The following is a 24,260-nucleotide window of genomic DNA, read 5'->3' as shown; positions in this document are numbered from 1 at the left end:
TTACAGGTAGATGACCAAAGCAAGGTTATCCAAGACATCACTGATCGCATGGTCAAGATGGCACACGTCCCTGTGCAGCAGTGGAATAGTGCTTGGGATGGGCCAATGGATTCCGTGGTTGGTTTTCCATGATCGGTGGATTTAAGAGCTTGTTTGTTATCCTAGCCAGTTTAATTCTGTTTTGTCTTTTAGGACCCTGAATTATTCCTTTCTTGCTCAAATCGCCTTCGTCGGATGATGGAGGACATTGCTGAACGCAAAACAGCCACGCAGCTCCTGTCACTGTACATGTATTCCTCTGAGCCTATAGAACCTGTTTAACCATCCTCATGTTTTATCCTGGGCCATCTTCCCATACATGACAAGTTCGGGCTACAAAGGGGGGTGGAGCCAATAGGGCCCATCCGTCTCAAACCCGTGAAGAAACCATCGGACTGTTTGGGAAATTAGGGCCCTCTGAGAACTCAAATTGCTAATTTTTCTTGTTCCTGTTTCTTTCAGCTCCACAGCTGCGTTGTGATGGTGTGATACTTTTCATAGAGAATGATAAGTATCAAAGGGGGGAATGAAGGGGGCTGAAGGCTTCAACCTGACAGAGGACAACCTGAAACTCCTGCCAAACAGGACTTCATGTACCAGAATTCCCTGCTTCATGACGGGTTTACTTACAGTCTGCAATACAGCTGTAGTTAGGACATTGAGAAACTCTCTGTCAGCACATTGCACATTTTCATTTTTTGGCTTCGCTGTTCTTATTCTCTGATAAGCTTTCACTGCTGTAACCTAGATTAGAACAATGGATGTATTATGTGAAGGGCTGTATTGCTGCAGACTCGTGAATTCCTTTCCAGAACTGCAAGTCCCGACAGCCTCTCCTGCAGAAGTTTCACGAAGGTTCCAGGTTGTCTAAGGAGGGGGTCAGTAGCCCCTCAGCTAGGATATGCTTGCTCAGCAAGGCGTAGAATGCATGTGTAAAAGATAAGGATTGTGGAATGTATAAGAGCCAGCTCCTGAAGGGGAGGGGCACGCAGTTTCTGAGCCATTGTTCTCAGCTGTGTCTTGCATATGCAATAAAAGTCTTTCTTTACGGAACAGTTTCTGGGGCCTATTTTCTGACGGTAACAAAGGTAGTGAGGAAAAGCTCCACTCAGAGCTTAGGGATTTAGCACCAGAGAGCAGAGATTAGAGGCGAATTATCAGTCCTTTCATCCAAAGGTGAAATGTTGTCTTTTTCCATCTCAGCCATTTAAAGAGACCTGACCTATACGTTCCTATGCCCTTCGGCTGAATAGAAATTTCTCCTTCATTCTTTATGTGATGGGTTTCATTTTAACCAGAAGATTACTGTAGATTTGCTGCTTTATGATGCTTGGTTTTGGATATATTAGTTATAAACGGCACCAACCAGAGATTTCTCTGAATGAGCGGTAAACAAGAGTGAAGAAATAAATCAGAGAGCACTGCGTGTGAGCTATGATGATCAGATTTATTGTATGTAATATGTGATGGGATTTCTAGAGCTGGGTTAATTTTGTGAAGAAAAGGTACTATTGCAGCAATTACAAAATCACAATTTAAAAATGATTTAGGAGACTTGAAAAGAAAATAGTGTAAGTATCAGTGGCCCAGAGGTGGGATCAGAGCCTCTGAATGTGAGGAGGGGTCTCAGTGACAGGGTGAGAGTGACAGAGATGGGATCAGAGCCTGTGAAGGTGAGGAGGGGTCTCAGTGAGACATGAAAGTGGCAGAGATTGGATTAGAGCTGTGAGTGTGAGGAAGGGTCTCAGTGACATTGTGAGAGTTGGGATTAGAGTGTGAATATGAAGAGGGGTCTCAGTCTCAGTGACACAGTGAGAGACAGAGATGGGATCAGAGTCTGTGAATGTGAGGAAGGGTCTCAGTGACGGTAAGAGTGACAGAGTTGGGATTAGAGCTGTGAATATGAGGAGGGGTCTCAGTGATAAGGTGAGACTGACAGACTGGATTAGAGCTGTGATGTGAAGAATGGTCTCAGTGACACAAAGTGACAGATAAGTTTAGAGCTGTGAATGTGAGGAGGGGTCTTAGTGACATGGTGAGAGTGACAGAGATGGGTTCAGAGTCTGTAAATGTGAGGAGGGGTCTCAGTGACAGGGTGAGAGTGACAGAGATGGGATCAGAGCCTGTGAATGTGAGGAAGGGTCTCCGTGACACAGTGAGAGCGACAGAGTTGAGGTTAGAGCTGTGAATGTGAGGAAGGGTCTTAGTGACACAGTGAGAGTGACAGAGATGGGATCAGAGCCTGTGAATGTGAGGAGGGGTCTCGGTGACAGTGTGAGAGTGACAGAGATGGGATTAGAGCCTGTCAGCATGAGGAAGGGTCTCAGTGACAAAGTGAGAGTGACAGAGATGGGATGAGAGCCTGTGAATGAGAGGAGGGTTCTCAGTGACACAGTGAGAGTGACAGAGATGGGATCAGAGCCTGTGAATGAGAGGAGGGGTCTCAGTGACAGCATGAGAGTGACAAAGATGGGATCAGAGCCTGTGAATGTGAGGAGGGATCTCAGTGACAGAGATTGGATTAGAGTTGTGAGTGTGAGGAACGGTCTCAGTGACACAGTGAGAGTGACAGTGATGAGGTTATAGCTGTGAATGTGAGGAGGGGGTCTTAGTGACATGGTGAGTGCAGTAACCAGGCTGCTGCCTTCTCCAAGATACTTTATAAGGTGTCTGACTTCTGTCCTGTCTCTTGCATCCCTGATCTGGGACAGAGCATGTGGAGGAATAGGTGAGGCATATGGCTGAGAGTAAGGGGGGATGAGGTAAAGAGACAGTGGTGGATGGAGGGCCTAGACAGGGCTGAGCAAAGTGGCTCTGGAAAAATAGGATTGGAAGGGAGAGACAGATCTGGAGATGGCAATTTCCAGCATAGAGACTGTGAAGTACAAAAACTCAAGAGCCACACACCCTGGCAAGTGAGAAGGAAACACAGAGAAAGAGAAAAGTGCGGCTCTAAGACCCTCCTACCAGCAAAAAAAACCCCAAAAAACCTTAACCTACAACCAATCAAAAAGTGAGAGGGACTTTTAAATTCCCTGATCCTCAGGCGCCGCGCCTGACTGCTCTGGACCTCCGCCACCGCTGCCGTGATCGCGAGGAGGGAGGCCTGCGCGATCGGCGCCCAGACCCGTTGGGGTAAGGCCATCCAGTTCCCCCTTGCCCCCAGCGAGTCCAGCCACTGATCACGCTGCCTAGCCAGCCAGCTGCGCCTCCCATCAGCGCGGCTCTAAGACCCTCCTACCAGCAAAAAAACAAAAACTTAACCTACAACCAATCAAAAAGCGAGAGGGACTTTTAAATTCCCTGATCCTCAGGCGCCGCGCGCCTGTGTCGCGCGCCGAAGGAGCAAGACAAAGGGGCAGGCCCCTTTGTGCGCCCCTTCGTGCAGCCACTGAGACTAAGAAGTAAGAAATCTAAGAACTCTACTTTCTCCATAACAAGACAACTAACCTTCTTCAAACTCAGATACCTCAGATATAGTTCGAGAGTAGCAAGAACCAAAACTCTCTAAGAGGGACGATGAACCATCTCTCGGATCATGAATAGGGCAATACCATATTCCATTTCTACAAACTAAACTCCCGATCTCAACCCTCAGTCACCACTTCCATTTGCCGGAGCTCGATCGATTCCAGACAGGGTAAGAGCCCGCTCACACTCTATTGATAAGGGAGCCGCGCTGAGGTAACCCAAAAAAAAACAAAACATTTTTATTCGGAGATCTAAAGAAAATAATACAAGAAAGGAGTGAACTGAAAAACATCGCGGTGAGTGGAAATACGCCCCCTAAAGCTCACTGCCAATCTGAGGGCAGCGGGAAGAACTTTAAATCTAAGCGATATCCCATGGCATCGCCCGCCGTGTGACCCAGGCCCAGGACAAGATTCTGGACCTATACAACCTTCTCATACAGATCTTTTCAATCAACCCTCAGCACTCATCACTCGGACCTCTTTCAGCCTCATTCAACTTCTAGTACTCTTCACTCAGACCTCTTTCAACCTCATTCAACTTCCAGCATTCATCACTCGGACCTCATTCAACCTCATTCAATCTCCAGCATTCATCACTCGGACCTCTTTCAGCCTCATTCAACTTCTAGTACTCATCACTCATACCTCTTTCAACCTCATTCAACTTCCAGCATTCATCATTCGGACCTCATTCAACCTCATTCAACTTCCAGCATTCATCACTCGGACCTCATTCAATCTCCAGCATTCATCACTCGGACCTCTTTCAGCCTCATTCAACTTCTAGTACTCTTCACTCAGACCTCTTTCAACCTCATTCAACTTCCAGCATTCATCACTCGGACCTCATTCAACCTCATTCAACTTCCAGCATTCATCACTCGGACCTCATTCAATCTCCAGCATTCATCACTCGGACCTCATTCAGCCTCATTCAACTTCTAGTACTCTTCACTTGGACTTCTTTCAACCTCATTCAACTTCTAGTACTCCTCACTCGTACCTCATTCAACCTCATTCAACTTCCAACATTCACCACCCGGACCTCATTCAACCTCATTCAACTTCCAACATTCTTCATTCGGACCTCATTCAACTTCCAGCATTCATCACTCGGACCTCTTTCAGCCTCATTCAACTTCTAGTACTCTTCACTCGGATCTCACTCAACCCTTGCACAACCACTACAAAGATGGTGACTTCTACTAACCCTCATCTACTAAACAGACACCAAACACCTAATAAACATCCCCCTAATGAAAAATAACAAAAACTTACTTTGCCTCACCTTCCTCCTCATCAACGCTCAATCTTTATCTAAAAAACACATGTTAATTTCCGACATATTACAAGAAAAAAACCTTGATTTCATTGCCATAACAGAATCCTGGCTTAAAAACACCGAGTTGGTTCAGAAGTACTTCTGAACCAACTTGATAACAATGACTATGATACCTTTTCAATTCCCCGCAATTACAAAAGAGGAGGAGGTCTACTACTTCTTATAAAAAAAACACCTTTCAATGAAAATGATCCCACATAACCTCCCAAAACAATATGAAATAGCTCTTTTCAACTCTCAACATCTGCAAATTTGCCTTGTATATTGCCCACCCAAACTTCTAGATAGCAACATCTCTCCGCTCCTTGAATTTCTTATCACAAACATCAACATGAAAAAACTATCTATCATCCTTGGCGACTTCAACCTCCATACAGATGCCAACCCCAGCTCTCCAAACTGCGAAACCTACTAGATATGCTATCAAGCTTAAATTTCACCCTTCAACCCCACACACAAAGCAGGTCACACACTGGACCTGATTTTCACCAATAGTTTTTTCTCAGATACTTCCATCTCATATAATCCAGTTCCCTGGTCTGTTCACCATCTCTTACTTTGCAAGACTCAAATGAACTACAACAACCCAACAAAAAACAATGACAAACAAAAATTCTTCAAATACCGTCCTCCATTTCAAACTGATCTTCTCCTTCATGAGCTGGGACTTCAACTAGCAAATCTAGATTTATCAAACATAAACGCTATCCAATCCTGGTCTCTAATCATGGAAAAAACCGCTAACAACATTAACCCAGAGAAAGTCAAACGACTAAAGAATAAAAGAGAACATCAAAACCCTTGGTTCAACACCACTCTAAAAAACATGAAAACAGCCCTCAGGAAAATTGAAAAAGAATGGCTAGAAAGCAAACTGCCTGTTTCACATCAGAGATACCGCTCACAACTAGCTGCCTACAAAAAATCAATCCAAAACACAAAATGTGACTACTACGGCAAAAAAATAATAAACTCCACTAACAAATCCAAATCTTTATTCAACATTGTAAACAACCTCATTGCCGATAACTGCAACTCCAACACAACCGTAACCAAAAATTTAAGCCAAGATTTAGCTATCTTCTTTAAGGATAAAATCTCCAAAATAACTATTTCCTGGCGTGTAGCCAGATGGACTCAGAACGAATGGGATAGTATCCGCATGCTAGCAGTTGGAGACGGATCTGACGTCAGCACGGGGTATATACATCCCCACAGGAAGCGTAGCAACTCAGTAATTTCCATCTCCAAAGCAGTTTGGAGTGCCTGCACGCTAGTTGAGTGTGCTTTCCAAGACTACTTTAATTTTTCTCTTTTCTTATCATTCTAGATTCTACTTTTTCCCTTCTACACAACTATTGAGCCCCGCGCTCCTGCGGAGATACCCTACGGTCCCTCCCCCAGTTGAGCTTCCTGGGGTGATTTCCGTGGTCCCCCAGACGTGCAAGTCCTCGGTCCGGCCGAAGCGCGGCAGGGACACAGCCCCCGGGCGAGGTTCGGGTGAGGCTTCGAGGCGCCTCGGTCCCGGCGTGGACGGGGCAGCGGGTGCATATCCTCAACCGCGGCTGTGAGGTGGTCCCTCCCCCCACAGCCCAAGTTCCAGCTGGGAAGCGCCGAAGATCTGGTAAGGCGTACATCTCTTCTTACGGGTCTCCGAAGCACAGAGGATCGGCGGCGTGGCACGCCGTGGAGGACGCCATTTTGGGGCCTTGTTCAGGTATTCCGCGCCCGTAATAGGCGCGGCTCTCTTCCTCCTTGTGCGTATATTGCCTTGTTTCTGTGAATGCATATTGGCTGCCACTGAGCGTGGATTATTACCCGCATATGGCTAAGCGCCTATTGAATGCCATTGAGCATATATCGCTAGCCGCATACCGCTGAGAGCCTATTGCAGGCCATTGAGCGTATATTGCTACCTGCTTATTACTGAAAGCCTATTGAATGCCATTAGGCGTATATTGCTAACTGCTTATTGCTGAATGCCTACTGAATGCCATTGAGCGTATATTGCTGACCGCTTATTGCTGAAAGCCTATTGACTGCTATTGAGCGTCTATTGCTAAATGCTTATTGCTGAAAGCCTATTGACTGCCATGGAGCGTATATTGCTAAATGCTTATTGCTGAACGCCTAGTGAATGCCATTGAGCGAATATTGCTAACCGCTTATTGCTGAACGCCTATTGACTGCTATTGAGCGTCTATTGCTAAATGCTTATTGCTGAAAGCCTATTGAATGCCATTAAGCGTATATTGCTAACTACTTACTGCTGGCAGCCTATTGAATGCCATTGCGCGTATATTGCTGACCGCCTATTGCTGTGACTATATTGCAGACCATTGAGCGTGTATTGCTGACCGCATCTTACTGTGAGCATATTGAAGGCCGTTAAGCGTGTATTGCTAACCGCATATTACTGTGTGCATATTGAATGCCATTGAGCGTGTATTGAGAACCGCATATTACTGTGTGCATAATGAATGCCATTAAGCGGGTATTGCTAACCGCATATTACTGTGTGCATATTGAATGCCATTAAGCGGGTATTGCTGACCGCATATTACTGTGTGCATATTGAATGCCATTAAGTGTATATTGCTGACCGCATATTACTGTGTACATATTGAATGCCATTAAGCGTGTATTGCTGACCGCATATTACTGTGTGCATATTGAATGCCATTCAGCGTGTATTGCTGACCGCATATTACTGTGTGCATATTGAATGCCATTCAGCGTGTATTGCTAACCGCATATTACTGTGTGCATATTGAATGCCATTAAGCGTGTATTGCTAACCGCATATTACTGTGTGCATATTGAATGCCATTACGCGTGTATTGCTAACCGCATATTACTGTGTGCATATTGTATGCCATTAAGCGTGTATTGCTAACCGCATATTACTGTGAGCCTATTGAATGCCATTAGGAGTGTATTGCTTACCGCCTCTTACTGTGAACATATGGTTGGCCATTAAGCGTGTATCGTTACCCGCATCTTACTGTGAGCATATTGAGTACCATTACGCATGTATTCCTTCCTGCATATTATTGTGAGCATCTTGAAGGCCATTGAGCGTGTGTCGCTAACCGCTTATAGCTGAGAGTCTATTGCACGCCAGAGGGCATGTATTGCTAACTGCATATCGCTGAGTGCATATTATTGAGCGGTGTCATGGCCGCCTATTTCTGAGCACATATTGTGCATATTGCTGCCGCATGTTATATGTATTGTGCGCCTGTTGTATTGAGCGCCTATTACTGCCGCATGTTATTTTATTATTATGCGCCTGTTCTATTCAGCGCTTCTTGCTACTTCAGGAGGCCGATGGCAGCAGGAGAGGCCAGCTGATCTTCCTGCTCTGAGGGGAGGAAGCGGAAACTTTGCAAGGCTTGAATGTGCATGTGTGAATGAGAATGGGAGCCTTGGTGTGTGTGTGGGTGAAAATCGGAGCCTAGGTGTGTATGGGAGTGAGAATGGAGTCTTGAATGTGTGTGGGTGAGAATGGAAGCTTGAATTTGTGGGTGAGAATGGAAGTTGAATATCTGGGTGAGGATGGAAGCTTGAATGTGTGGGTGAGGATGGAAGCTTGAATGTGTATATATATATATGGGTGAGAATGGGAGCCTGGGTTTGTGTGTGTGGGTGAAAATCGGAGTCTGGGTTTGTGTGTGTGGGTGAAAATCAGAGCCTGGGTGTGTATGGGAGTGAGAATGGAGTTTTGAATGTGTGTGGGTGAGAATGGAAGCTTGAATATGTGGGTAAGGATGGAAGCTTGAATGTGTGTATATATGGGTGAGAATGGGAGCCTGGGTTTGTGTGTGTGGGTGAGAATGGGAGTCTGGGTTTGTGTGTGTGGGTGAGAATGGGAGTCTGGGTTTGTGTGGGGGGGTGAGAATGGAAGCTTGAATATGTGGGTGAGAATGGGACCTTAAATGTATGTATGTGTAGGTGAGAATGGGACCTTAAATGTGTGTATGTATGGGTGAGAATGGGACCTTAAATGTGTGTATATATGGGTGAGAATGGGAGCTTGAATATGTGTATGTCTGGGTGAGAATGGGAGTATGGGTTTGTGTGTGTGGATGAGAATGGGTGCCTGGATGTGCTTCTGTGTGTGCATAAGAATATAAGCCTGGGGAGGTGTGAGAAAGTGAGAGCTTGTATGTATGTCTGCAGAGAATGTGAGCTGGGGGGGGGAGGAGAGCATACGAGAGTGAGAGCTTGAGTGTGTGAGGGAGTCTGTGAGAGAAAGCATGTATGTGTGTGTGTGTGTGTGTGTGTGTGTGTGTGTGTGTAAGGGAAGAAGACAGTAGTAGAAGAGACACTGAAGAGGAATTAGGAAATGAGCGACAAGGGAAAAAATGGGAAAAAGAGACCAGGTCCAACTGATTAAAAAAATACAAAGATCAGACAACAAAGGTAAAAAAAAAATATATATATATATATATATTTTGAGATGTTAGCAATTTAAATATAAGTAATAACTCATAAATACCCCCTCACTCAATTATATCCAACTTAATGGCGCATCCACTATATGACCTTCATAATAGGCATCATTGTGTGGTAACATGTACCTTCATTCACTGCCTTATTTATAATCATCGGTCAGTCCATATAATATTTTTTCTTTGCTTGTGCTCAAGTGCTCATGTGTATTAAAATGAAATCTTCTCACATTCTTGCCAACAATATTAATGTATAATGACATTCACTTATCTTAATGTCAGTGATATTGTTGAATATTTATTTCTCCAGCCCGAAGCTTTCTTGTCCGATGGTAATTAGCAATGTGTAGACTCCCCACATTGCTTCTCCGTGCCCAACACTGTACAATGTTTCGGACGCTCTCGTCCTTCCTCAAGGGCGAAATTCATTCCCCGACATGGTGGTTCTCATTTTTTATTTTATTTTATTTTATTTAAGGGTTTCTTATATACCGAGGCACGTTTGCAAAACATCACCTCGGTTCACAATGTAACATAACTTAGCAACAAGCTTTACAATAATAACATTTTTTTTTTAACAGGGAGAGGGTTAACAAGGGCAGGAGAAGATAATATGAGAATTATATACATATGTACATGTTAGTTTTAACAAGTGAGTTAATCAAAGCAGTCAGAATAATTAGCAGGGGAAAGTAATAATGGGGAGGGGAAGAAGAGAAGTATACCCACAAAGGGTGGGGGGTAGGGAGAGTAAATAGAGTGAGAGTCAGTCGGGTGGTCATGTCGCATCTTTGGGGGGGAGTCAGTTCGTTAGTCAGTGAGGGGTATTTATGAGTTATTACTTGCAGTTAATTCATCCCCATCTCAACACAAATTGGCTATCGATCTAGGGGTTTTGGTTGAGCAATTTAAATATGTCATCTTTGGGAATGTGCATTCTTATATTTTTGTATTTTGCTCTTTCTTAAGTATTCCACTGTTCAGACATTTTAGTTTCTCAGGCTTTCTATTTTGGCTTTATCTGCATGTTTCTGTTTCTAATTTATAGTCTCTTATTTCTATATTAGGTAAGGGTCGGTCTCAGTTTTGCCTGTTTGTGACAGAAATGAGTATTTCTAGCATATAGTTTCTCTGTAGTAGTAGTCCATCTTGTTCTGTTATTCCAGTAGGTGATGGATTAATGTTCTAGGGCCTGGTGTAGTATTTGCATTGCTGCTTTTTCATAAGGTTGCTTTTTGAATCCTGAGAGTCAGTGCTGTGACTGTATGGCAAGATTCTAGATGCCTCTTTCTTTGTAAGAGTTTGTTACTTCACAAAATAGTAGTGGAGGGTTGTTTTTTGCTGAGATGACACCAGAATTTGAAAATTGTTTTCATGTTAGTTGTAATGTGAATTGCCCTGCAGCAGTGGATTGCGCTGCACCTGTTCTGATGATTAATTATATTTTATTGTATTTATGAAGATTTCTGGGTTTCTGCAAAGATGGTTCATGAAAGAATACATTAATTTTTGTTTTATTACATGATTGGATCTGATTGTTTTCTATTCTTGAAATAATTGAAGTAAATTATTTTAAAGTTTCATACGTGACACATAATGGCTGTTGCAAACTACTTAGAAAGCCATTCTAGGGTGCAGTATATGGCATTATTTATCAGTAAGAAAACAACTAGTAGACCTGCATGCCTACAGCCCACCCATGTTAACCTTGTGCCCACCCAAAAAATCAATTCTGGCTATGCCACTGCTGTAGGGGGATATGTACTAGGGCTGACGTCAGATTGAAATCTGATCCGTCTCCAACTGCTATCAGGAGTACACTATACCCATTGGTCCTGAGTCCATCTGCTGCACGCTAGGAAAGATTCTTGTTTGAATTTTCCTAATGGTTTTACCAACATAAATCATAGGTAAAGGACAGGTGATGATGCAGACAACACCACTGAAATTACAGTTGACAGAGTATAGAGGATATTGTTTGCCTTATGAGGGTGGGAAAACACTGTGAGGGATGTGTGGCCAGACTGTGATTTGGGTCCCTGCCTCCCAGACCTTACCTGGGCAGAGAGGTATGGTGTAACCCAGGGACAAGAAAAATAAAAGGACAACAGAGAATAACTGGACTGGTGACAACTGTATCTCAGAATTGCAGCAAGGGGACAACTGGGCACTGTTGTTTTTCCCTGTGGAGCAGAGAGAGGTCATAATAAAACTGTTTCAGTTTAGATCCAGCATGAGACTTGTGCTGTTGCAAAAAGCAGCCTTTATCGGATTACAAGAGCCACAGGGGGGTTCAGTTACTACAATGAGCCAATGGGGAGCCAGCTTACTACCCAGAGAGAGGAGAGACCGTCAGACCAATCAGTGCAGAGCAAGCTAAGAAAGGCACGAGGCTGCGTGGGAGATCGGGGAGCAGTGTTGCCATCCTCGCTTATTTACCGCGAGATTGGGCTTCTTTTCCTAGTCATTCGCGGGTTTTTCTCCGATTTGCGGGCTGCTTTTAATTGGGCTATTTTTTCTGCCAGTCGCGGTTTGTTGGGCTTGTTGGGCAGGACTTGTGCTCTGATTGGCTGCTGCTGCAATGAAGCCTGTCCATAGCAGGCGCACCCTAAATTATTGCAGCAGTAAGCCAACCAGAGCTGCGAACCTTCACACCAGCTGTGGGGCAAACCCAGCATGGCATGCACAAGCCTCGCACGTGGGCAGACCTGGAAGGCCAGCACGACTTTGCAGCTGCCAGCAAGCAACAGAGAAGGAATTTTCTGACTGTGCAGCTACAGCCAGGTATCAGGAGGGGAGGAATTAGTATGTTGGGAGGGGGGAATGGGAATGTGGGGGCCACAGATGTGCTCTGAGGGGGTAGGAAGGTGCTTGGAGGGGGGAATGAGCATGAGGGAATTGAAGACGTGTTTGTAGGGGATGGGAGAGGGGAATGAGTGTGTGAGAGCCAAGGTCCAAAGATGTGCTAGGAGGGTGGAATGAGCATGAGGAAACTGAAGAGGTGTTTGTAGGGGATGGGAGAAGGGAATGAATGTATGAGGGCCAGAGTCCAGGGATGTGCTTGGAGGGGGGAATGAGCATGAGGGAATTGAAAATGTGTTTATAGGGGGTGGGAGAGGGGAATGAGTATGTGGGGGGGCCAGGGATGTGCTTGGAGGGGGGAATGAGCATGAGGGAATTGAAGTCATGTTTGTAGGGGGTGGGAGAGGGAATGTGTGTGGGGGGGCCAGGGATGTGCTTGGAGGGGGGAATGAGCATGAGGAAACTGAAGAGGTGTTTGTAGGGGGTGGGAGAGGGGAATGAGTGTGTGGGGGGCCAGGGATGTGCTTGGAGGGGGGAATGAGCATGAGGGAATTGAAAATGTGTTTATAGGGGGTGGGAGAGGGGAATGAGTGTGTGGGGGCCAGGGATGTGCTCAGAGGAGGGAATGAGTGAGAGGGGCTGGTGTTTTTTAATTTGTTCTACTCCACTTGATTTCATCTTTTTTTTTTTCTCATTTCTTCTCCCTGCAGCAGATCACCTTTATAAAAAAATCCTTATTTTGACTAAAAGAAAGCTTGTCCATACCTGCTGACTACAGGTAAAAAATGTGACATGGAAACTTGTAATGCTATTTTTTTTAATTTGTTCTACACCACTTTTGCTTTCATCTAATTTTGCTTTTTTTTCTCTTTCATTTCTTCTTCCTGCAGCAGATCACCTTTGTAAGAAAGCCTGTCCATACCTACTGTTTCCGTCCTTGGCTGCTACGCTACTAAATGGATTTGATCTACTATAGCTAAAGTAAGGAACTAAAAGATACTATTAAGCATGGGAAGAGGAATGTGAACTAAAAGCATGAATTCACTCTGTTGCCAACAATGAGAGTAAGGCTATGTGCAGATTTTGTAAGTGTGACATTCGTGCACATCATGCAGACCTTCTGCAACATGCTAAAACAGAGAAACATGCAAAAAGCTAAGCTCCTTTGTCATCTATGCGACTCACAGACATTGGTGTTTCAATTTCACGCGTTTTGGGCTTTTTTTGGGCTTGTTTTTTTGGAAAAAAGTGCTTGTTCTTTCATGAAAACCTGGCAACCCTGTCGGGGAGAGAGAGCAGCAGGGGAAGGAAGGCGAGAGCTGTGCTTGGGCTAGGATCCCTCCTTGCCCTCCACCCATTGCTACAAGGATACAGAGCACAGCAGAAGGAGAGTCCAGGAGCTGAGAGCTGACGTCCCCCTCCTGCAGGATAAAGTTCAGCTAAGTAATCCTAATTTGCACAGCAGCAGTACAGAGATTCCTTTGGCGTTCTTGGCCCCAGACAGTTGCATCAGGGAGCTGCAAGATAAACCCTTCCTGTTTGCTACCAAGTAGAGGCCGGCCCAGACTTTCTAAATCCCTGCATCAGGGCAGGGAACCAGCTGGTTTCCTCTGTGTTGGAGTTTCCAGAGAGTGCCAACACATTCTCAACTTATACAGCCTGCATTGATTAGGATATAACAACCACTTTCTTACTGATACTCGTGCCCAACGTTCTTGGGATTTTCCTTTTTTTGTGGGTGTACACTCCTTGGACTGGGGACTAATGACAGTAACCGTATAACATTTATTTTGTGCACTGGTATGACATTTACCCTTAAGGTCTTGGGTAACCATAAGGTTTGCCAGAGGGCAGTCTGAACAGGAGAATCCTCAGGCTGCTACTGAAAATTCAAGTTGCTCATGGCCCTGGTTTACTGGGCAGGTTGATTTATGTACCAGAACAATATTTGGCCAAATTGTGATTGATATGCTTATGGATGCGTGCTATTACTAATTATTTTCACTTCGTTTGCTTTATCATTTCTGCAGTGTTCTGTGTACCTGTTAACAGTAAAAGAAGTTAATGTTTACAGTAAAATGGTGATTTTTGTGCTGAACACTGTTCCCAGAGGGGGTGGTGAGAACCACAGAGGCTCCTAGAAGAGATGGGTCGGGGCCTTCGGATCATTTATCCCAGAGATGCTAACGTAACCCGCAACCCCCCACTCTGATAATCATACCCAGAGGTGCAGGTGGGGGTTATTCTTCTTGTGCAGCCCCTCTCCCTTGGCAGCATACTTGAGGGGGTGCTACAGAGGCCAAAAGGGAAGAAAATGTACAGGACTCACAAGGGGTGTGGCCAGCTGAAGGAGTAGAAATAGAGAAAGTGTGTGTGTCTGTGAAACACACACACAAGCTTCCTCTGTGTCTCTCTCACAACACAAACATGCTTCCTCTGTCTCTCACACACACTAACACACACACATATGCAGACAAAACCTGAACTGGAAACCATGACAAGGCAGACTCTGTATGCAGTGCAACAATGGAAAAGCAGAACATCACTATTCCTCAAAACAATACAATCAAGAAATATAAATCGATCAGAATGGTAAAACCATACTAAAAAATTATACATTTCATAACAGATGATGAATAGAATTACCAAACACTAATAAAATATTTCAAAATGACAGACGCATCAAATCCAAATAATTAAACACAACGATAATAAAAAATCTCTCGCTCTCCATACCTGGGAACTTTAGATTTCTATTCATCCTGAGATTGTTGTGGATTGGAGGAGAGCATAAAAACTTTAATAGCCTCACACACATCAATACAAGCACACAGGCACAGGCATGCTTTCTCACAGAAACCCACACAGCCAGTCACAGACACACACAGGCCTGATCCCATTGGGCAGACTTAGAGGCAAAGGTCAGGTTGTTCTGCACCCTCGAAAGGAAGAATTCCAGAATTGCATCCTTGGCGCCGGCTGTCTCTGCCCTGTGGCTTGTGGTCTAGCCTGGCGAAACCTCTGTTGTCCTCGAAAACGGGATCGTGTTGACGGAAAGCCCCTGGAAGGCCTCAGCCTGTCCTCAGGGAGCTTGTGAACTCTGTTTTCATTCAGAGACTTCATCAATTGCTCTAGATCCTCACCAAAGAGGATCTTTCCCTTAACTTAATAAAAAACCCTTAACCTTTGGAACAGTTGCTTCCAGGAAATCATCACACTCCTCTCCAGTCTCAACCTAGTCATCAACAAGGACAAGACGGAAACCCTCATCATCTCCCAGGGGGACAACTACTCCCTCTTCAACTAGACGTCCACTACACCCGACAACGCCAAAACCGCGACTCATGTAAGAGATCTCGGTGTGCTCCTGGACAACCAGCTTAACTTCAAAAGATTTATAAACAACACGACCAAGGAAGGTTTCTTCAAATTACAAGTAATAAAAAAGATGAAACCCCTTCTGCATTTTCAGGACTTCCGGTTGGTTCTTCAATCAATCATCCTCACAAAAATAGACTACTGTAACTCCCTGCTGCTTGGCCTTCCTGCCAACACCATCAAGCCCCTGCAGATGTTACAGAATTCAGCAGCCAGGATCCTAATTAACTCAAAAAAGAGTGACCACATCACACCCATCCTCCACAACCTCCACTGGCTCCCGATAAAATACAGAATACTTTATAAAGCTCTGACCATTTTGCACAAATCCATACACAATCTTTCCTCTATTGATCTCACCATCCAGCTGCGCCCCCACACTTCGGTCAGACCGATTAGAACAGCCTATCAAGGCACTCTATACGCCCCCCCAAGTAAAATCAACCCTAAGCAAAAGAGCCCTTTCCACGGCAGGCCCCACACAATGGAACTCTCTCCCACCGGACCTCAGACAAGACTCGTGCCCTATTTCCTTCAAAAAAAAAACTCAAAACGTGGTTGTTCAAATCAGCGTTTCCAGAACCGACAGGGTAACCATACCAACTATCGTAGCTTGTCCCATGGCAACTATCAAGCATTATATACTGTATTAAGTTAATTCTGCATCTTTCAGTCCATTTTGAACTATATCTCTCTTTCGCTCCAGCCTATTTCCATGCCTCTTGCAGCTCACTTATCAGGTCCTTTTGCCCCATCTATCAATCAATTTAGTTCTTCTCTGGTGCATTCTGCCCCTGCTATTTATTGTTAGCCATGCAAAATAGATATTGTATTTATTGTTATCTTTATTGTTTATTTATTGTAAACTATATTATCTTTTTTGTTATCCATGATTATCTATGCATAGTATTGTTATTTATTGTTATCTATGCAAAGCATATACTAAGTTTTGGGTTCTATGTAAGCTCTCATGCGAAGTTATCTTGTTCCACTGTAAACCGGTTTGATTTGTATACTTTACAAGAAGATCAGTATACAAAAGTTACAAATAAATAAAATAAATAAAAATAAATGGTAAATAGCCTAAATGAGTTTTAGAAGAAAATTCAGCTGACCAGTTACGCAGCCAAAGAAGCCTCTGTGCAAATACAGCAGAGGACATGGTGCGGGAGGATGTACGAAGGAGATCATACAGCGCATCCGCTCCTTAAGCCATCGCCGCTTCCAAACACTCTGCTTGTTCCGCCTCTCCAGGAGGAGAGGCTCTCTTGAAGTCAATAATTGTTGTACCCATCGGAGGCTCGCCCGCAGCATGTAGCTACTGCACACCTCCGCGCGAATACCCAGGGCTGAAACTTTAAAGATCCGCTTAAGAAGAACCTCAAGTTTTCTATCCTGAAGATCCTTGAGGGCCGCCGCCCCCGTGACGGGAATGGTGGTCCACTTTGTGACCGCGGACACAGAAGCGTCCACCTTAGGGGACTGCAAAAGGTCCAATGAGTCCTCTGGCAAGGGGTAAAGCTTATCCATAGCCCTTCCTACCCTCAAACCAGCATCTTGGACTTCCCACTCCCGAGTCATCAACTGGTGTAGCATAGGATGCAAGGTAAAGGTTTTTGCTGGAGCCTGCAGCCTCGCTAAGACAGGATCCACAGAACCTTGTGGTAATGAAACTTGGGGGAGATCCACCCCTAATTCGGATAAGACAGAGGAAATAAGAGGCTCCAGTTCCTCCCTGTGAAATAGGTGGACCACCTTCGGGTCATCACCATCCAGAGGGGAGTGTTTTATCAGATCCTCTTCGGAGCCTGTGCCGGGAGGGGGCAAGGAAGGGGGTTGGCGTGTCCGGAACCCCACCATCCACTGTGTCTGCTCCTGCTGCTGGCGGAGCATGCAATTTAGCGACTTGAAGTGCCTCCTGGGTATCTGAGTGCTTAGGAATTTTATCTGGAGGCTCAGATGACCGACTCAATCGTGAAGCACCACTTTGAGTCTGGGAAGCAGTTTGAGAAGCCAAAAAAGCCTTGTGCCTCAGAAGCACAAAGTCTAGGATGAAAATGTTCAAACCAGCCCCTTCCCCCACCATGGGATTGGGCTCACCCTCATCAGCATCTTGGTGCTGGTCAGTATCATGGTCCTGGTCAAAATAATCCCCAGGATTGGTAGGGACTGGAGACAAATCAGGAGGAAATGTTCTTGCTCCCAAAGCTCTGGCTTCTGCCTCTTTAAATGTTTCTAAGATGGCGGCCGTTCCCACACTGAGGGGGAATGTATCGGCCCTGGGCTCACGAGGTGCAGATCATTTTAAGGCACCTCGGGGCTGCAACAAGCTGCCTGTCCCTTGATAAGAACTGCCCTCCCTGCTGGAGAGACACTGGGAGAATAAGCCTGCATGGGAGAGTCTGGAAACAGACTCCCCACAGTCAGTACAAGAAGATGGCCGCGACATCGTGTCAGCGAAGAGGGAGCTTAAAAATCACGGCAGAAAAAAAGAAACGGCAGGAGAGTGAGGGACGGGCGGTTCGCAAAAAAATATATGCCCCGACTCGAATCGCATGGCCAGAATACCCAAAAACTAATGGCAGGCTACTCTGTTAACTTTTTTTTTTATATATATAATCGGCTGGGGGCAGCGAGAAGGGAGAAGACGGTCTGGACCATGGGTATCTTCCCCTGAGCTTTACCTTGCAGGAACCCGCAGGGTAAACTACCCCAGCTCCTGAGCCTCCTACCAGGGGGGAATGGATTGCTGTCACACCCTGGGAGGCTTTATGTCGTTTTTATTTATTTATTTTTTTCCAAAGTCCTGGGTATTTTGGGGTTTTTTTTTGTAAAAGCTTTATTCGTTGTCAGATTCAATTGCTTCTTTGTCTTTTTTTTTTTTTAAGGGAACAAGTCTCAGTCCTAAAAACAGGTCAAGACTGCAGGTTTTGCATCACCTCCATCTGCTGGAGAAAGAGAAATACTGAAGGGATGCAGGTGGCACAAAAGGTTAAGAGAGGGTGCCCTTCAAGTTTGTCTCCATCTGCTGGAAGGGAGGCATAACCGCAGGGCCGGTGCAAGGGGATTAGGCGCCCTAGGCGAGCCTTCTCCCTTGCGCCCCCTCCCCCCCCCCATTGCGCCGCCACCCCCTGGTCTCAGCCTCGACTCCTACCTCATTCTCGATCACGCCCGCTGACTGTGTGGTTTTCTGGGTCGTGAGCAGGTTGGGCACTGCTTGCAGCTCGCAAAATCTCCACTCCTTTTTGCCACCGCTTGCGGCCCCATATGGCTCGCACCCAGGGGCCAATGTATTTGTTTGTCTCTCCAGCATCCCCCTCCCCCTCCCTGTAATCCTTCTTGTACTAATGCTTAAGGTCACAGAAAATCAGTGACATCTCTAGACAGAAGAATTTTTGGGAGGGAGCCAAAATGACATTTCTTCATCACACCCACCTCTATAGCATGGATCCTGCTTTAAAATTGGTTATAAAAAAAAGTGTTAATAAAAAAGTCCAAAAGGTCATCTGAGTAATTTTAAAAAGCTGGCCAGTTTCACACTTCTAGTAAAACTACTATAAAATTATTTGATAGCCTCATTCAACTAATTCTATATGGCTAGGAGAGTGAAGTCTGGAATATATAGGAAGGGACAGAATGTCAATATACATCCTACACCTCCAGTTCTGTAACTCTGTGCACCACTGAAATTCCCCCAAACAATGGAGCTTGGATGTTTCCCTTACAGCTCATCATACTAAAAGATATTTTCAAATTCTGGTGTCACCTCACAGTAACAGCAGCACAAACACCTTCCACTGCCAGACACATTGTGAACTAACACAAAATCCCACAAAAAAGACACTCAAAATCTATACTGCGGATGATACAAAATTATTCAGAGTAGTTAAATCACAAGCGGATTGTGATACATTACAGGAGGACCTTGCAAGACTGGAAGATTGGGCATCCAAATGGCAGATGAAGTTTAATATGGACAAGTGCAAGGTGTTGCATATAGGGAAAAATAACCCTTGCTGTAGTTACATGATGTTAGGTTCCATATTAGGAGCTACTACCCAGGAAAAAGATCTAGGCATCATAGTGGATAATACTTTAAAATCGTCGGCTCAGTGTGCTGTAGCAGTCAAAAAAGCAAACAGAAAGTTAGGAATTATTAGGAAGGGAATGGTTAATAAAACAGAAAATGTCCTAATGCTTCTATATCGCTCCATGGTGAGACCGCACCTTGAATACTGTGTACAGTTCTGGTCGCCGCATCTGAAAAAAGATATAGTTACGATGGAGAAGGTACAGAGAAGGGCAACCAAAATGATAAAGGGGATGGAACAGCTCCCGTATGAGGAAAGGCTGAAGAGGTTAAGGCTGTTCAGCTTGGAGAAGAGACAGCTGAGGGAGGATATGATAGAGGTCTTTAAGATCATGAGAGGTTTTGAACGAGTAGATGTGAATCGGTTAATTACACTTTCGAATGAAGTTAGCAAGTAACACATTTAAGACTAATTGGAGAAAATTCTTTTTCACTCAATGCACAATAAAGCTCTGGAATTTGTTGCCAGAGGATGTGGTTGGTGCAGTTAGTGTAGCTGGGTTCAAAAAAGGTTTGGATAAGTTCTTGGAGGAGAGGTCCATTAACGGCTATTAGTCAAGTTTACTTAGGGAATAGCCACTGCTATTAATTGCATTGCAATTGCATTGCATTGCACTGCAAACACAGAAGGCGTCGCACGTCAGACAGGAGAAGTTTTGAAAAGTTAACTGTATGCTGTGAACCCTGTACAGGACACAGTACACTCTCCCATAGTCCCTGAAGCAGGCACATGGTGCCGAAACATGGCCCGTGTCGGACATGCAGCTCCGTACCCATGAGATACCATTAAAGGCGACGACCTTGATAAGTATGAAATAAAAATTGCAGTGGGTCGGAAAAGCAGCAGGGGAGAAGGGATTTTAAGAAAAATTCATTAAAAAAGCACATTAAAAAGACTATTTTCAGAAACATTTTGAACTTAATAAAAGAATAATAGACGGAGTTTAAGGAAAGGATAACTGCAAATCGGTTACCCTTATCGAAAAACCTCCGTACAAGACTACCACCAAACAGGGATTCCCTTGTATGTTTAAGTTGGTGTATTGTTAAAAAGGGAAAGAGGTTGGTTAGTGATTAATTGCATTGGTAGCATAGAATCTTCTTGGTGTTTGGGTAATTGTCAGGTTCTTGTGGCCTGGTTTGGCCTCTGTTGGAAACAGGATGCTGGGCTTGATGGACCCTTGGTCTGACCCAGCATGGCAATTTTTTATGTTCTTATGTAATCCCATCGTAACATAACAGTAATAACACCAAGGACTCAATCAACAATAACCCTACCTTTGAATAAGCAAGGGTAAATATTACACTGAGTCCTAGAATACCAATACACCACCTACTGTATAGATCCCTATACAGACACTACATGCTAGCAGAATCTCTTATCACGGTCACACACACAGAGCAGAGACAGACCCTCACCAAATACAGAATACAAAATAAAGGAGTACAAATTAGACAAAACTGAAATGAAAACCCCAAGAAGCCAGACTCTGTGTATTAACAATGGAAAAACAGAACCACCATAAAACAATAAAATCAAGAAACATAAAGCATCAGTTATAATAGTAAAATCATACTAATAAAAGAATATTTTAAAACTACTGATAAATCAAATTTCTATTTATCACGCTGCTTTTTATCTCCCCACGTCGCCTTATCCCACCACCCTTGGTGCATCGCTTCACTTTCTCCCAACATGTTAGGGATCTAGGCTTTACACTTGATAACCACCACAGTCTCCAAAAACATATTAACGACCAAAGACTGTTTCTATAAATTACAGGTACTGAAAAAATTAAGACCTTTATTACACCACAATGACTTTCGAACAGTCCTCCAAGCGACCCTGTTCAGCAAGATCGATTACTGCAATTCCCTTCTCTTAGGCCTCCCAGCTTCTGCAATCAGACCCCTTCAAATGCTGCAAAACGCTGCGGCTAGAATCCTAACTAACTCACGTAGATCTGAACACATCACCCCAATCCTCAAGGACCTTCATTGGCTCCAGATCTCTTCGAGAATCCTTTATAAGAGCCTCACACTTATTCACAAAACATTAAACAATCAAAACACTACCTGGCTAAATAACAGCTTCCAATACCGCACCTCCAATAGACCCTCCAGAACCGCATACGAAGGATCCTTAGTCATCCCCACCCACAAAACCACCCAACTCATATCTACAAAAAAACGGGCACTAACTAGCAGGCCCATCTTTATGGAACTCTATACCTCCAGATCTCCGCCTAGAACACTGCACGGCCTTCAAAAAAAAGCTTAAGACTTGGGAAGAATCCTTCGTTCGTGACACCACGTCTCGAAACTCTCCACATCCTAGCATTTGAGAGCGATGTAGACTTTTTTTGGCTTGCAGAAGCATAGTAATGACTGCCTCCGAGTACCCTTTCTTCCTTAATCTCCTGCTTTCAAAAGCTAGGCCGCTAGACAAAAGCGATCTGCCTGGTCGAAAAATATAGGGCCTTGATGAAGGAGATGTGGAAGATGTCCGAGTTGTTTGGGACCATCCATCGCTAGATTGATCAGATCCATGAACCACGGTCATTGGGGCCATTCCGGAGCCACTAGAATCACGGTCCCTGGGTGAACATCTATCGTGCACAGAACCTTGCCCTCGAGTGGCCAAGGAGAAATCATGTACAGGAGAACTGAGGTTGGCCAGGGGAGTAGCAGCGCATCGACTCCTTCTGTGCCGTGATCTCTTCTGCAACTGAAGAACCGAGGGGCTTGGCATTGTCTCACATCACCATCAAGTCCATGTGGGGTGTCCCCCATCTGCGGGAAATTAGACTCATGGCCTGGTCCGAGAGTTCTCACTCTCCTGCATCTTTGCACTTCCGACTCAGGAAATCTGTCTGTATGTTGTCTTTCCCGGCGATGTGGGATGCTGCTAGCAGCGCCAAATTTTCTTCCGTCCAGGCCATGAGTTGCTCTACCTCGTCTGCTACGGCTTGACTCTTGGTGCCCCCTTGAAAGTTGATGTAGGCTGCCATCGGTGCATTGTCGGACAGAACTCTGACCGCCTGTTTGCGAAGGCATGGGAGAAAGTGTTGCAAAGCCAGTCGAACTGCTTTGGTTTCTAGACAATTGATCGACCAGCTGGACTCCTCCGGGGACCAGCGGCCTGGACTGAGTGGGACTGACTGACAGCTCCCCAGCCGGAGAGACTGGCATCTGTGGTCACGACTATCTACTTCGGGACTTCAAGGTCCACCCCTCGGGACAGGTTGTGCGGGCACATCCACCACCCAAGACTGGAACTGGCATGATCAGTGAGCAGTAAAGGAAACTGGAACTCCTCCGACTTCAGGTCCCAATGGGAAAGCAATGCACGTTGTAATGGCCGCATATGAGCAAAGACCCAGGGGACTACCTCCAGAGTGGATGCCATGGAGCTGAGGACCTGTAAATAGTCCCAGGCTTTGGGAGGCTGCAGTGACAGCAGGCGCCAAACTTGCACCATCAACTTGTTTTGTCTGTCCGGGGAGAGGAAAACTCTCCCTACGTTGGTATCAAAGCAGGCGCCCAGGAAGTCTATCGTTTGAGAAGATACAAAATTGCTTTTGGCCTGATTGATCAGCCAGCCGAGCGATTCCAGGAGCCCGACGACCTTGCTGATAGCTTCTCTACAGAGGACCTTGGACTTCGCCCTGATCAGCCAGACGTCTAGGTAGGGATAAATTAGAAGGCCTTGATTCCCCAGGGCCGCTGCCACAACCACCATAACCTTGGTGAATGGGCGAGGGGCTATAGCCAGTCCGAACGGCAGTGTGCAGAACTGGAAATGCATACCTAGTATCATAAAGCAAAGCAATTTGTGATGATTCTCACGAATGGGTATGTGTAAGTATGCTTCCATCAGTTCCAGGGACGCTAGGAATTCGCCCTTGTGAACCGCAGCTATCACGGAACGTAAGGTCTCCATGCGGAAATGTGGTATCTTGAGAGCCTTGTTCACCTTCTTTATGTCCATAAAAGGCCAGAAGGATCCCTCCTTTTTTGGGACCACGAAATAAATGGAGTAACGCCCTGTCTTCCATTCCGCTTGGGGAACTGGCTGAATAGCCCCGAGAGCCAGGAGCCAGCGAGGGTCTGCCGTACGGCCTGAGCCTTGGCTCCTGCACCGCAGGGGGAGATCATGAAGAAGTCTTCAAATGGCCGAGCAAATTCCAAAGCGTAGCCGTGTTCTATGATGCTTAAAGGGTAAAGCTTATCCACTGATCAGAAGTAATTTTGACCCATGCCTTGTAGAATTCAGACAAATGTCCCCACAACCGAGGTAGCGAGGGATGAGCCTGCCAGATCTCATTGGGCAGACTTAGAGACAAGGGTCGTGTTTGCACTTGTGTCGCGGGTTGTTCTGCGCCCTCGAAAGGAAGAATTCCAGAATTGTGTCCTCGGCGCCGGCTGTCTCTCCTCTGTGGCTTGTGGTCTAGCCTGGTGAAACCTCTGTTGTCCTCGAAAACAAGATCATGTTGACGGAAAACCCCTGGAAGGCCTTGGCCTGTCCTCAGGGAGCTTGTGAACTCTGTTTTCATTCAGAGACTTCATCAATTGCTCTAGATCCTCCCCAAAGAGGAACGTTCCCTTAAATGGTAAAAACTAACTGAGTTTTAGAAGAAACATCAGCCGACCAGTTACACAGCCAAAGGAGCCTCTATTCA

General features: G+C 45.3%; 1 protein-coding gene and 1 long non-coding RNA gene across 2 annotated transcripts in view; both read left to right on the top strand.

The window, feature by feature from the left end:
- LOC115085687 (E3 ubiquitin-protein ligase TRIM39-like) overlaps positions 1 to 24,260 on the top strand; it is a 106,090-nt gene that overhangs the window by 39,072 nt on the left and 42,758 nt on the right. The window lies entirely within an intron of this gene.
- LOC115085690 lies at positions 11,059 to 13,092 on the top strand. Its single transcript, XR_003854931.1, has 3 exons — positions 11,059 to 12,092; positions 12,821 to 12,888; positions 13,001 to 13,092. It is a non-coding gene; the product is annotated as an uncharacterized LOC115085690 (long non-coding RNA).

Source organism: Rhinatrema bivittatum, chromosome 2, assembly GCF_901001135.1.
Source record: "Rhinatrema bivittatum chromosome 2, aRhiBiv1.1, whole genome shotgun sequence".
Classification (NCBI taxonomy): Eukaryota; Metazoa; Chordata; class Amphibia; order Gymnophiona; family Rhinatrematidae; genus Rhinatrema; species Rhinatrema bivittatum.
This window is presented reverse-complemented; position numbering and strand designations above follow the sequence as displayed.